The sequence below is a fragment of the Astatotilapia calliptera genome, chromosome 1 (assembly GCF_900246225.1).
Source record: "Astatotilapia calliptera chromosome 1, fAstCal1.2, whole genome shotgun sequence".
NCBI lineage: Eukaryota > Metazoa > Chordata > Actinopteri > Cichliformes > Cichlidae > Astatotilapia > Astatotilapia calliptera.
Window position 1 is genome coordinate 19048294 of NC_039302.1, and position 15466 is coordinate 19063759.

Here is a 15466-nt window from a genome sequence, read left to right on the forward strand (position 1 = left end):
AATTCTTTTTTTCTTCTTTTTTTTTTGTACAACCAGTTTGATATAAAATCAAAACCCCTAAACCTAATTAAGAAAGTAAATAACCTACAGTAATACTATCATAACTTTGAGTAGCTTAGCAACTAGGGGAGGAAGTACAAGTTATTATTATTAATATTATTATTATAAGTTATTTTTAGCTTGTTTAAAATCGGCACATACTCAATCCAGGATTGCCAGCACTTTAAAAATGTGTCCTTATCCTGTCTTGAAATAAACGTCAGCTACCATCATCCATCATTTCAATAAAATCCTCTACAAATATTTGTTTTCGAACACATGTGGTGTGTCTGGGCTCAAACCTAAACATATCGTCTCAAAAGAAAAGTGGATTGTCATGTTGAATATTCTTCCCGTAGCTATCTTTACCTGACACCAGTTAAATAAGGAGAGAACATTTGAAGGAACTGAACAGAATTCACTTAAAGCATTTGGCAATGGAAGTCCGATGGCCCATCACTGCAGGACGTAATGCCAGCAGTGATAGGAATTAGGGCAGGACCACACAGGAGTCTAGACGATGGTGGTGGAGATGAAGATGGAGGCTTGGATGGAGCCTGTGTAACAGGGGAAAGGTGCAGATTGGGAGGAGGTGGGTTGCACAAAGGCGTCTGCAAGGAAAAATGACAGATGATTGAGCTGAAAGATGAGTGGACTAGACCAGTGACATCACAATGAGTTTGACAGTGTGGGAAAGTGGAAGTGATGTAAAGTTTAAATTTGCCACCAAACACCTGGGAAGCAGACAGATGTGTGACTACCCCGGGGGCTGGAGCCTGGGGCTCGCTTAGGCCACTTCAGGGTTGAGGTGCCCTCGGCCTCTCGGCCTGGGGCTCGGTCACTCTGGCACAGCTGGCTGCCGGCGGAGCTCACGGGCACGTCACTGCAACCCCCCCTGGCTTCTGCTCCGCGGCTGCTGAGTGAACCCTCATCTGGGACTCTCCTCAGCTCTTACTGGGACAGTGGCGCGGCTGCCCCTCCGTTGGTCTTCCTTGGTCTCTTGTGTTCTGGGGGCCTCTGGATGTCTGGAGTTTTGATCTCCTCCATACCTGCTTCATGCCCTGGTGGACGGGGCAGTGGCTCCCCACACCCTCTAGCAGATCGTTACATGAAGGAACCTTTTAAAAACAAGCTCGTCCATGCTCACAGGTGTACACACGGGTGCTCACACACACAAACTACACCCTTTTTGGCTCCTACCTCAAAGCACACTGTGCGCTGTCGATCTTACGTGCTGCACAATAATGTTTAATATTTAGTATTTACCGTTACATTCCCATAGACCCTTGTGATGTTGTTTATTCTATTGCTCTCGTTTTCTTCTGCTTGTTTTCTTTTTTCATTCTCAACAGGTGAAATTAAAAAAGTATACTGTTATCTACTGTTAGCCAGTTTATTGTGATGGTGTTGTCTTTATTATGTTGCTCTTTGTTGTTTGTTTTCTCTTCTGGTTTTTTATCTCCATACAGGTGATCGAGGTGTTTTGTTTGTTTTTCTTTCTTTTTTTCTTCCCCCCTTTCCCTCCATCTCTTCTCCCCTCTATTTTTCTTTCTCTCCCTCTCTTTCTTTCATTCTTTCTCCCTGTCCTATCCCCCAGTCAAAAAAGAAAGAAAGAAAAAGACACTGTCGTTTATTTAATTTTTCCTATGTTTGCAATTGTAATGTGATATTCATCTCATTTTTCAGTTTTTCCTTTATGTGTTTTGTGTTTCCCCCTTTAATTCTTGTAATTTGTTTATTAATAGTTTATAAATATTTCTCACCTGTGATGTCCCGGTTGCTTGTCAATATGAAGTCTTTCGAACTGTAAAATTGTGTGGCTGACTGAATGTGATGCAAGCTAAAGCTAAAGCTGAACAAAAGACAGGCAATAATGACTTAAATTTATTCAGTCACATCATTAAGAGTCTTTATGCCATTCAGGTGAAAATGTGGGTTTTCATTAAAGGCAATGAAGCAGCTAGGTCAGTACCACAGGGGCCCAGGAGGTAGGGGGGACCCAGTGAAAATGAATATCAAATTGGACCTTTTCCCCACATTAAATTACATGCAGATGATCATTGAGTTCAATTAAAGTTGCACTATATGTCTAAGCCATAGTTCTATCCTGATTTATTTTATTGAATTCATTTTATTGAATTATTTACTCCACTATTTTAAACTTCTTTAGTTTAAAAACAAGTGTCTCACCTGAAAGGTTTTGATGAATGGGGGCATCCTGGGATACATATTACTTGTACTTTCTGCCCTGACTCTCTGTCATTTGTGGGTAATGTGTGCAAACCTGCTGGTGCCAACCATGCATCAACGTGTTCCTCTGCAAAAATCTCACTTTGTTTGTTACCACAGTAGCTTCATAAATTATGTTTTGTGAACCACAGAAGTGTGTGTGTGTGTGTGTGTGTGTGTGTGTGTGTGTGTGTGTGTGTGTGTGTGTGTGTGTGTGTGTGTGTGTGTGTGTGGTAACACATAATTTAATGACTACACTTATTAAATAAATAGCATCATAAACAAATAGTTAAGAATTGCATGTCATTGTGTATAATCTCTCTAGTAGTTTGTGTCTTCCCTTGTTTGCTGTTTGTTGCCTCTCTTGCTTTCCCCTAACCCGAACCGGTCGTAGCAGATGGCCGCCCTCCCTAAGCCTAGTTCTGCCAAAGGTTTCTTCCTCTTAAAAGAGACTTTGTTTTTCTTCCCACTGTGCTGTGTTCACAGGGTTGTGTTTTTTTATATATAAATAAATATGTAGGTTCTTTGCCTCACTATGTAAAATGTCTTGAGATGACTTTCATTAGTATTTGATGCTTTATAAATAAAAATGACGTAAAACTGAAACTCAGTCACAAGCACTGATTGACTCATTGTCTGGGTCACTGCTGGTGCCTATAAAGTGGCCAATTTTATTATTATTTACTGCAAATATTTTATCACGGCTAAAATTTTGCTAAGGTTTTTTTATTTTAAAAGCAGTGTTTTTCTTTTTTTTTTTTAGCTGATTGCTAAAGTAATGTATAATTTCAGAAACTGAATTTTATACACAATAATGAAAAATATAGGACATGAACATCAACTACCCAAATGACTGTGAGAATCTATAAAAATGTGCTCTTTTCATAAAGTACATAGATGAGTTCAAGCCAAGTGAAAGTAATTAGCGTTTTGTCTTTCTTTAATAAATCGCTGAGAATTCAAGGAAAGAATTTTAAATGAAAGGAAGCAAAAGTCACATGGGTGTAAGATAAAAAGAACTGAACTCAACATCAAGCATGCTTTTTTCATTCGTAGCTCAGAGCTCTGTTATAAAAGAATCTGCTTATTTTCACTCAGCAGTAAGATCTATTTATTATAAAATCCCCAAAAAGCTCTGAAAACAAAGATCAGGGTAAAGTATGATGAAGAAAGAGCAGCAGAAGTACTTGAACACCTGGTGGTCACTGCGTTTTTCTCTACAGTTGAAGCTGGATGAAAGGACAAACTGCAGGTATATGAATGACAAACACATCAAACACACACACACACACACACACACACACACACACACACACACACACACACACACACACACACACACACACACACACACAAATACACGGAGCTGTACAGTATAAAGCATTATTGACCTAAACATATTGTAAAAAAGACACAGTTACTTCTGGTTACACCCTGCATGCCCTCAGTGCTGCAAAATGATCTCTAGTGTACAGTCTGCACTTTATTTTCATACATCACTAGAATCTGATTTACACTTCAAAGCAGCACGGCACAGGATTGGGATGAAGGGTAGGGGTGTGTGGGGGGAGAGGAAAAGGAAGAGAAAGGCTGAGTGGCCCATGGCTGAGTTTTGATTTGATTTCCATTAAGCAACAGAACATAAAAGTAAAATCAATTAAAGTGTGACTCTTTGTTCCCTCTGGTCACTGCAGGTTAAAGCGTGTCTGCGAGCAGGAAAGAGTACCCAGCTGCAGAGTTACAGATCCATGCGTGCCTTTGATTAGTGTCTTGATCTCCGGCTTCTCAATCATGCTGTTCCTTCTGTTTCTTTCCCTTGGTTCCTTTGTTGCAACTAACCTTTGCCTCTGCTAGCTTCCTTTTTTGTTGAAAACAGCTGTGACGATGGTGCACCGCCTGCTTTTTCAGTGTAAAACACGACAGACTAAGCTCAAAGGTGGTACTTGCCGTTCCAAACATTAGCTCTGGCCTTATTTTAATTGGTTAAAAAACAGCAGGCATCAATTAATTTATATATAACTACACTACTGTGCAAGTCTTGAGTCACCCATCATTTCTCTAAAGTTTGCTTCCAAGCTGCCAGAGTTTCTTCAACAATAGTTCTCCAGGCTTTCTGATTATATTTATTTTAACTGTTTCCTCGTTTCATTGCAAGCGTGGCTGTCAAGGAGCCATGACAATGATCCCAATCAAATTGCCAATGCAGTAAAAGCATACCTGGATAGACAAACACAACAGAATCCTCTCAGTCATGGATTGGCTTTCCTAGCACCTGAATCTCAACATTATTGAAGCAGTGTGGGATCATCTTGACAAAAAGTGGACCAGAAGGCAGCCAACATCCAGAGAAGTCCTTCAAGAAGTTTGGAGAACTATTCCTGAGTACTACTGAAAGACATTGCAAGACAGCTTGCTTAAGTTGGTTCAAGCTGTGTTGAAGAATAAAGGTGGTCACACCAAATATTGAGTTTCAATCTTGTTAGAATTAGACAAACTATATTTTTGTCTTACATACTGTATTTCCATGTATGTTTGTACATTTAATAAATTGCTGCACCTAAAAACATACAAATTAATCAGAGGTGGCTCAAGACTTTTGCACAGTACTATGCACAACAGACTATCCACAGAGGTGCTGCTAAGTGTACAAAAGTGTCTCTAACTTCATTTTAGTTTGCTAAAAGTAGCTGTCATCAATTAATTTGTATATAACTATAAAACAACACGCGGTCAGATTTCATAAACACTTGAGCCTGCACAAAATAGCACGTATCCAGATGGACTCTATATTTTATATAGACTTTATAACCTTGGAATAGGCTTTACAGCCAGATGTGGGCTTTTTTCTTTAATCTGCTAACTCAGCATCAGCCATTATTTTACAGTAAACTGTTCCTCCCTGACAAACAATATGGGGCCATATGCTGCTTGACTGTTCAACATACAGCCACACACAGATGTTTGTTCTGCAGAAGTTACATTGATAAGATAGAAAAACTCAAAAGGCAATTGTTCACCAAAGCCATCCTTGAGATAATCACAAGAAACTGGGAAAGATAGAGTACTTGTAACTATTAATGTAAAACAAATAATTTATCTTCTATGTTGCAGTACCCCTTTAATTGCAATTAGAGTTCAATTTTGAATATGAGATTGTTACATGACCCAAGAGAAATATTAAATAGCAAACCTTGCTCCATTTGTCTTAATTATGAGGTGTAATAAGAGAAAAACACAGTCTTCTAGAAAAGGTGTCTGACCTGCTTGAGCATGCACGAGTTTAATTTAATCTGAGCTTTTACACTTGTCACCTAGTTCGTACCCGCTGGTTCTCACTATCATCCCAACTGTTAGTTTTCACACGTTTGCATGGCAGAAGGATCACACTTAAATCAGTGACGCATTTATATGGCTGTAGATCTGAACCCACCAAGTAACAGAACCGTAGTCATTACTTAACCAATTTTCAACAGATTTCCCTGTTTCATCTAACATTATGTCTGGATCCAGGAGGAAAAATTCAGTGTTGGAAATGATCCCCCTTTCTAATTAGAATAATCCAGGCACTTGTGTAAAATGTGTCAGAGACGAGGAGACTATTAGTGGAAATGCCAGGAGATGCAAATTTCTTGCTTAAAAAAGGTACAGTAATCATCTCTCTGTCCATGTCTTTGCACTACATATCCAGATGATATAAAATTCTCAAATCAATTTTCAATAGAAAAACCACTCTTGAGTGCCAGGTGGCTCTAAAACTGCATGCCATATGGGTTCAACAAGATTAATCATAATAATTTTAAAAAATAAGGGGAAACCATCTTATCAATTCCGCATATTTAATTGAAAGAAATATGATGTTATTGTTATATGATTTACTATTAAACTGAATAGATGGTTTTCTTTTTTCCTACAACTGTAAAGGTAATTTTCTTCTATTTCTGGATCCTTACTTACCAAAGAAAATGATGACAAGAGCAAAGAAACTACTCTTTGCTCCTAGATGCTGTTTCAAAGTAACATACTCTCCAAAAAAAGACAAAAAGAGCAGACAGAAAAGTGTTTATTATTGTGAAGCATGATTATTATCCACTGACTTTAACCACGTACAGTAGTTATTATTGTAACCAGATTGATGAAAGTTCTCCACAGATGCTGGTTACCTAATTTCTTAAATCTCAGCAAAGCTTTGTTTTCATGTCATTGACATGACATTTGTAATGCTTTTGAAGGGGACACGTAACATTTCTATATCCATGAGTGAACTCTACTCAGTTTGGATGTAATATGTCCTTATCTATTCATTCCATTTCAATAAAATAGATTTTTTCACAGTAGTCATTGTCAAAAGTCACAGCAGGACAGACACAGGAGTACCTAAAACGGCCGCAGCTGAACTTGTCCTGGTCCTGTAATGAAACTAAACGATTAACTGAACAATAATGAAGCCAGTGTGTAAAGCTGTGCTCTGTCATACAAATCAACACAAACGACCAGAAAGGTGTTTGTGTAATTCACTGTGCTAGCACTGCAATTAAAAAAAAAAAAAAAAAGAAAATAGACAAAAAACACATGCAAACTACTTTTCAGTTGCTTCACAACACAAAGTTTTGCGCGCAGCATATCGCCTCTGTGACACAGATATGCCCATGCACATAAATCTTTAATGTGAATCCCTTTTAATGAGGTCAGATGCATTTTTTTGAGAGGCAGCATTCAAAGTCAACTTTTCCTTTTTACAGATGAATGGGAATTTGCATTACTTCACCTGCTGCTGGAAATTAAAGCAGCCAGCCTGTGTTTAAGACAACACGGAAGAAAAGAAAAACCTTTTTAGGTCTTTAGTTTTTCCCTCAAACTGTATAAGGCCCTTGTGTTATATTTCTATAGTGTGAAACCAGGCAAACAAAGCTGCTGCAAACTTCAAAATCTTGTTTCCAAGGACATCTAAAGCTGCTGCCTGAACCTGTGAGGTCCCATGAGTCACAGCTTTATGTTGTGGAGGAGCAACATCAGCGGTGTCAAAACAGCCTCCTTTCTTTATCAGTCACAAAGCACAAGAGGAAAAACAGGCTTCTGCTCTATTATCAGAGTGTTATCTCTCGCTAATATATGCATAGAACAGTAAATTTAAACATTATATTTGCATATTGACCTGCAAATCTGTCGCTGATCTCATACCTCCATACCAGCCAAGTTAAATACTCCACCAGGATGATGCACGACTTTGTCTATAATAATTTAATAAATATATAAATAATTTCCTTACATGCATATTTTTTGAGGTGAAATCATCTTTAGTGTTGCTACGGTGAGATTTACACTCAAAGCCACAGTTCAAGTAGCGGATTCCTGCCTCTGGTTAAGGATTATATTAAGGTTTCTTTTAGTCTAATGCTAACATTTTTTTTGTAGTGCACAAAAGATAGAGGTAGTCAAGGTGAAAGCTGAACAATGTGCAGAGCTTGACAAATGAGACCAAGGTTTATGCAACAAAAGCATAAAGTGTGTAGTTTTCAGTAGGGTGACAGTGGCTTTATGCTTGATAAATAAATTAAACAGCAATCAGACAACATCATGCTCGTCTCAGAACATCTTTGCAGTCTTGGGACACAAGGTGTAACAAATATATAGGAACTATTTACCAAAAAATGATCAGATCATACCCCAACCGCCCTTTGTAGCCAGATTCCACCGATTGCTTATTTGGGTGTAGTTTTCTATAGCTAATGCATTTTTGTGTAGTTATTGTTAGGGTACATGTACAGACTGCACCACAAATTGCCTCAGATATAACACTAGCAGGGGTCGTGTTTATGTATTATAGCCACCAAATTAATTTCATCATAGAGATTATGAACATTTAATTTAATGCTGACAAACCTTTTTTGTGTAGACAAATGTAAGGGAAGAAACAAGCTCTGAAATTGCACACATGCATTAGTAAAATGCTGCCATTTCTCAGCGACATTAGAAGAGCAATTGAAGCGATGAAACAGAAAAGCAGAGATGCCACAAAGCATTCATGTATAGACAAACTAACTTATTTCATCCCACAGACATACTGTGTAGTGAAATTAAATTGTCTCCCCCCCAAAATGGCTTCCAATCCCACTACCTATGTTGCAGTGGGATGTAATGGTGCCTGCTCAGTATACATGCTGAGCTGGCTAAATAGTTTCTCCCCCTGAGCTCCCCGCTGGGTCACGACGGGTGTCTCACAAAGCTTGAATGTGTTCAGTAGCATCATGAATGGAATCTGCAACCTGCAGGCCAGATCCATTTAACAGCTTCAGCCTTGGTAAAGTCTGCCCAACTTAACTCCCTCTGATCAGAGAGCTGATGGGCTCCACAGGAAAGAGGCTGAGGTGTTTTGCTGAGCAAAGTGAAAGTTCTTAGTTTCCTGTGACCAATAAATGGGAGCTGCACCGTCGCTTGTGCCTCTGTTAACCTGAAGAAATTGCCAGCGACTACAAGTGACAGATTCATTTTGAGACTAAATTAAATCTGGTTTTCAGGTGCACGAGGTAGAAGAAGTATGGGAGGGGAGGACAGCCTGAAATGGGATTCACCATTTGAAGGTCAGCCTCTGGGAATACAGGGTAAGGAGGATGATTTTTATATCAAAGAAACATCTCCTGTTCTCCAAGTTTGGGAGTCTTAACACTGCCAGGCAGAATTTATATGTAAAGGGTTTTTTTCTTAAAGAATTTTTGTAAAAACTTAAAAAGCCTATTATGGAGCAAGTGAGCAGAAGGAAGAATCTTTAAGATTTTTGGTTTTCCAGCAACTTCAAGCTCAAGTGGCGGGCGGGTGTTTGGAGAAAAAAGGTCACTGCTGAGCACTAAACAGCAACCAGTCACAGTTAACAAATAGATGATGAGCACAGAGGAACATGTAGCAGCTGAAGAGCCAGATATTTCCCCCGGGGGTTGGACCAAAAACAGGAGAGTTGCCAGGTGGCCGATGACATGACTCCTAATGAATGCTAATGCTGCTCTGTACCTTTTACATGTGTCACAAAGAACTGTTTTCCAAAGAGCTTTTCAGTTACGATACGCCACTTTCTACTGCTTCCAGTGTCACCAAAACATTTTGGGCAGGTTTTAATATTTTAACACAACTTTATATTAAGGGAGCATGTACTGGGTACTTTTTTTGATGATATTAGAACAGAAGATTCTGTGACTCAACAAGGCTCTTTATGTTAACCTCATTTTCTCTTGCTTTGTCAACTCAAGATTTTATGGTGTGAAAGTAGATACTAAGGTTGGAGGGAAAACACCAACAAATCACTCTTTTACTTATCACTCCCTTGCAGAAGATGTTTATGTGAAGACCATCTGGGTTGTGTCAGAACTCACGGATGTAGGAGACCTCTGTATAAGATTTATAGGCCTTGAGAGTGCATCTTACTGCAATTGTAGAACAAAGGATTCCAACTGTCTAGTGTTTAACGGACCTGTCAAAGGTATGTTGAGATACGATTGTAGAAGGCCTCTTTCAGAGCTGGGGGAACTTCCTTATATGGTTTTAACTTGAAACTTGTTGACACACGAACTTTCTGCCTATAAATACCACTGCACAAAAGAATAAAACTTTGAGTTGATTTTGGGAAAGCAACCTGAACAGTCTCTGTATCATTTTGTTCTCCTAACTGCTCCCGACGTCGTAACTAACCCGCTGACGGCATATCTGAGTGCTACTTGAGAATATATTGCTGAGTGTTACATAAGAATAATTTTGAATCTTATAGGGTAAAGACAAAACTCTGCTTATAGACGCCCACGCCTCGGGGAAACCCGATCCACGGACCAGACCCGGGACGGAGTTTCTTTCAATAATAAAAAGTGAGTGAGTACATTTCAACATTTTCAGCAATCACTCACAATCCTGGCACTGCCATGGTATCTGTAGCAGTGAACACATCGCACAGTGGCAATAACAGGAATTGACACAATAACAGGAATTGACACAATAACAGGAATTGACACAATAACAGGAATTGACACAATAATGATGAGCAACTGGATAAAGTCTTACAAGTAAAAGGTTCGTAAGAAGATGGGGTTCCTACAGCGGGGAACCATCTGAGTCTTCTGTCTTTCTAAGGGATCAGAATCTGGAAACAAGCCAACCTGAGGAGAAGAGGAAAAAAAAAAAAACAGTACTAACTACTGTCTTAGAGTTTCCACAATGGCTTTTTTCATCATTCTGTTCTGTAGCACATACCTTAACATAAGAGTCACATGGCTCCTGGTGTCACGGCGGGGTGCGCCGATGTGTGATGAAACAGGACCCAAAAGCAGATGAGGACGATGAGTTGTAAGTTTGAACAGAAAAGTGATCCTTTAATGATAACGGCAAGGGAAAACCAGGAAACCAAAGCAAACTGTCAAAACACTAAGAGGTACTAAGACCAAAAACTATAACTATAACTGTGGTGGAAAATAACAGGCAAAGACTATGACTAAGACTAATGTAGAACTGACAGACGAAAACCATAACTATGACTGAGGGTGACGACCACTAACTAAGACTAAGGTCAAAATAAACAGACAACCCGACAATGGCATGCAGAAAACAAAGGGCTTAAATAGATACATGAGATGATCAGGGGAAGTGGAGACACATGGGGGAACAGCTGACTGACATAAACCTAATGACAGGGCCAGGAGAGGAAAGCTAAATACAATGAACAAAGAACACATGACACTGTCAGAATAAAACAGGAAACACTAAAACTAGACATGACAACACAAACTTAACAAACCTAATGCGTGATGAATAATACAAGAACCCAAAACATAGAAAACCAGAGGAACAATAAACAATAACTGCCCAAACTAAAGACAGATAGGAAATGACACAAAAACTAATCACATAACAAAATGAGACAAATACAAACATGAACTCAGAGCGCTGGGTCAGAGACCCAGCCTGTGACACCTGGCTCTCATTCAGCACGTCTCTCGCCTCCAAAACTGTGAATAAGTACAAATACCACATAATACATTTTAATGACTTTCTGGTCACATTAATAAAGAACATCAATGCTCTGTTCATGTTCCAAAAATGTACAAAAAAAGGTTTGTTCACATTTAGCACGTGTGTGCGTGTGCTTCTGCACCATAGGGTAGAAAATATAAAAGCATATGTACCAGGCAAGCTCTTTTTGTCACGGTCCTGGGTCTCCTGACCCAGCGTTTTTAGTTCTTTGTGGTTTTTGTATTCTTGTACTTATGTGTGTGATTTATTCTATGGTTTCTAGTTTCGATCCCTTGCCCTTCATGTTTCTCTGTGTCCCCTCTGTTCTGTGTAAGTCTGTGTCTGCATGTTTGAGTTCCCCTCTGTGTCCCCTCTGTTCTTAGAGTCCTCTGCCTTATGGTTTATGTCTCTGTGTTTCTTAGTTGCTGTCTCCACTGTGTCAAGTTCGCGTCTCTGTGTGATCCTTCCTGTTTTACTTTGTAGGTCCGTGTCTTATGTAAATGTGTCCTGCTTTGCTTGTCTCGTCAGTCCTGATTTCTCCCAGCTGTGCCCTCCTTCTGTGTCTCATTCCCCTCGTTACTTCCCAGTGTATTTAAATCCTGTGTTTCTCTGAGTCAGTGTCGCATTGTCCATCAGGCTGTGTGTTATGCTCCCCTTGTCTTCTGGTATGTGTTACAATTAGCTCTCAATTAGATATCAACTAATATCATATCATGGTGTGTGAAGAACATGTTACAATTTCCAGCAAAGAAATGTTAAATGAGCAGCCATTGTGTCTTCCAGCTCATCAAGGTCCTGGGTCTGCCCTGCGGCTTTCTCCTGGTAGGACATTCCCAGAATATATTCCCTGGGAGTCATCCAAGGGGCACAGTCAGATGCCCGAAACACCCCAACCAGCTCCTTTTAATGTTGAGGAGCAACATTAAAGCTCCCTCTCGAATGACCAAGCTCCTCACCCCAGAGATGGGGTTCCTCACTCGATCTCTAAAGGAGAGCCCAGCAAGGAAGAACATATTATATATATATATATATATATAGTATATGCACTGGGTGAATGTGCAATAGTAGCAGCAAGCAGGTGAATTCTGTACATTAATATGAATAGACATCTGACTATTTTACAGGATAGACATTATAAACATATTTAAAATTAAAGGAATTGAAATGTACATTGTGCCTTGGTTTAGTGTCTGGAAGAGAGTCCTGACTCAGTCAATTATAGATGATGTGAGAGGGCGGGTGTGTGTGTTTAGGGCACGGATGGCTTGGGGATAGAAGCTCCTCTTGAGTCTCTCTGTCCTTGCCCGGAAGATGCGGAACCTTCTACCAGATTGTTGGAACAGTTGGAACAGTTTGTTGCCAGGATGGGACGGACGGGTCCTTCAGTATCTGCGCTGCTCTAGTCCGGCATCTCCTGGTGTAGGTGTCCTGAAGCGGGGGGAGAGCAATCCTGCAGCAGCGTTCTGCTGTACGGATCACTCTCTGGAGAGCTTTTTGGTCCTTCACACAGCTGTTCCCGAACCACGATGTCATGTTCTGTGTGAGGATGCTCTCCACAGCACCTGTATAGAAAATCCTGAGGATCTTTGGAGAGACCCTGAACTTCCTCAGTTGTCGTAGGTGATACAGGCGCTGCCTAGCCTTTTTGGTCTGGACCTGAATGTGGGCAGTCCATGTCAGGTCTGAGGAGATGTGGACACCAAGATACTTGAAGGACTGCACCCTCTCCACTGGTGCTCCATTGATGATGATGGGCTTGTAGTCTCTGTGCTGACCCCTTCTGAAGTCCACCACCAGCTCCTTGGTCTTGCTGACGTTCAGCTGGAGGTGGTTGTCCTGGCACCACGATGCCAGATTCTTCACTTCATCCATGTAGGCCGCCTCATCGTTGTTGGAGATGGCACCCAACACCACTGTGTCGTCAGCAAACTTCACAATGGTGTTGGAGCCATGGGTGGCCACACAGTCTGAAGTGTAGAGGGAGTAGAGCAGTGGCGAGAGGACACATCCCTGAGGGGCTCCTGTGTTGATGGTGATGCTGTTGGAGAAGCACCTGCCCACCCTCACCACCTGAGTTCTGCCAGTGAGGAAGTCCAACACCCATGCACACAGACGGCTGTTAAGTCCCAGATCCCTCAGCTTTGTGAACAGTCTGCAGGGCACTATTGTGTTAAACGCTGAACTGTAATCAACAAACAGCATTCGCACATAGTTACCCTGTTTCTTGTCCACGTGGCTGAGAGTGGTGTGTAGGACGTGGGCAATGGCATCCTCTGTGGATCTGTAGGCGAACTGCAGCGGATCTGTGGTGTCTGGGATGGAGGAGGAGATGATGTTCTTCAGCAGCCTCTCAAACACCTTCATTACCACCGAGGTCAGTGCAACTGGCCGGTAATCGTTCAGGGATGAGGGGTTGCTGTTCTTGGGCACAGGGATGATGGTGGAATTTTTGAAGCATGTGGGGACCACAGACTTCGCCAGGGACTCTCGGACCGCTCGGACGTCATGCTCCGCGATGCTGGTCACCGGTCTCTCACTGATGATGTCACTGTCCTCGGTAGTCAGGCGGTAGATAGCATTAGCCGCCTGGCTAACCTCGAAACGGTCGTAGAACCGATTCAGCTCGTTGGTGAATGCAGAGTCGGCGTTGATCGGCAAAGTGATTCAGGCAACCTCTATGCAGCATAATAAATCACAGGTCCAGCGTACCACGCCTGGGGCATGGTTAATTGGGTCCTACTCTGGAGTCAGGCTGGGTAGTACAGTTGGTGGCTGAACCTTAACCCATGGGGTCCATATTGTTCAGTGGTCTGTGGATCAGGTACCAGTCAGAGCTGGCAGTCCTGGTGCTCCGATCTAAAACTGGTTAAGTAATATAATAATAATAATAAAAATAAGACAAATCTATAAAACACTAAATATATTTAGTATAAATCTAATAAATCTAAAGTGGCCTGCATCTGGGTGCATGTAGTAACATTTTTTTGATGACCTTCAACTCTTCTTAAGCAACACTTTATTCGTGCAGTGCAAAACCAAAAGATCATATCAAGTCTCAATCCTATACTGCATGACCAAATATAGATGACATAGAGACATAACAGGGATGCAAAATATGTCTGGAAGGCTGCTTGGGTTTGGTTGGTATGACTCCAAAATAAACAACTTCCCCAAATGGCTGCTCTCCGGGGCTTTATTAATATTTGGATTCTTCTTTTTATGCAGCCAAGTGCAATGACCTTGCCATTTGTTGCCTTTGAAATCGGCGCATCAAAGACAGAAACCAGGTCTGTGACTACTTGACTCAAGATGGTTTTAAGATGGTGATAAAACGGCACTAAGTTAGAGGCTCTCCGCTGTCAGTTTGCCATCATGATCGGGTTGGCAATTATCAGCAAACTAGTTGTAATAATATGATGATTAACTGACATTAATCGGCAAAAAATGTGCTTATCTGTTGCAGAAATTACAGAAATTAATTTAAAGTTCAGCCAGAGAGTTGTAGATCTGAAACAAATCTGAAATTCCTCTGCAAAAGAGTGAGGTAGTTGCTGCAGGATTGCTTAAAGCTTTAAGGTATGGTATGGTTTGTTTATTTATTTAGTGGTTGCTGAAACTTCTGACAATTTTTTTAAAATTAATATAATATTAATACAATCCCCCAAGTTTTAATTGTATCAAATTTGCTACATCTGGCTTTTTTTTCCTTTTTCTTTTTTTTTTTTGCTGTTTTTCTTTGAATCTATTGTGCAATTTATTTTTCACAGGGGAAAAAAATCACACTGATGATGTAGAAGTCTCAAACTCACATAAACTGCTTGAACAGGTGCTCAACAACTTTCCTTTTACATAGAAACAAAACCAGAATACAACCAGTTAGCATCCAACTGAGCTGAGTCCCCTGCTACAAATCACATGTTGCAGATGAGTTGTGCTTGTCAGTGCAGACTGACTCAGACCTATTTAAATATGTTTACAATCTGCCCTGACAGTGATTAAAGTTTATCTGTCTGTCGTTTGGAGACAGATTGCCTCCTACTAGGAAGACCTGTGCAGTTGACCTGTGATTGAAACTGGTTGCTCAAAGGTTGTTGGTGTTGCTGTTTTTTTTTTTGAGGATATTCAACCTCGCCAACAGCAAAAAGAATAAATAAATAAAATAGAACAAATACTAACTAACTAACGAGTCACAAGGAGGTTTCCTGCTTTTTAA

The 15466-nt window shown here is 40.6% G+C and overlaps 1 long non-coding RNA gene across 1 annotated transcript; it reads right to left on the bottom strand.

The window, feature by feature from the left end:
* Positions 1-10338: 10338 nt before the first annotated feature.
* On the bottom strand, positions 10339-11282 carry LOC113021267 (uncharacterized). Its single transcript, XR_003272276.1, has 3 exons — positions 11215-11282; positions 10498-10521; positions 10339-10403 (listed from the first exon to the last, which is right to left on the bottom strand). It is a non-coding gene; the product is annotated as an uncharacterized LOC113021267 (long non-coding RNA).
* Between the last annotated feature and the right edge of the window lie 4184 nt (positions 11283-15466).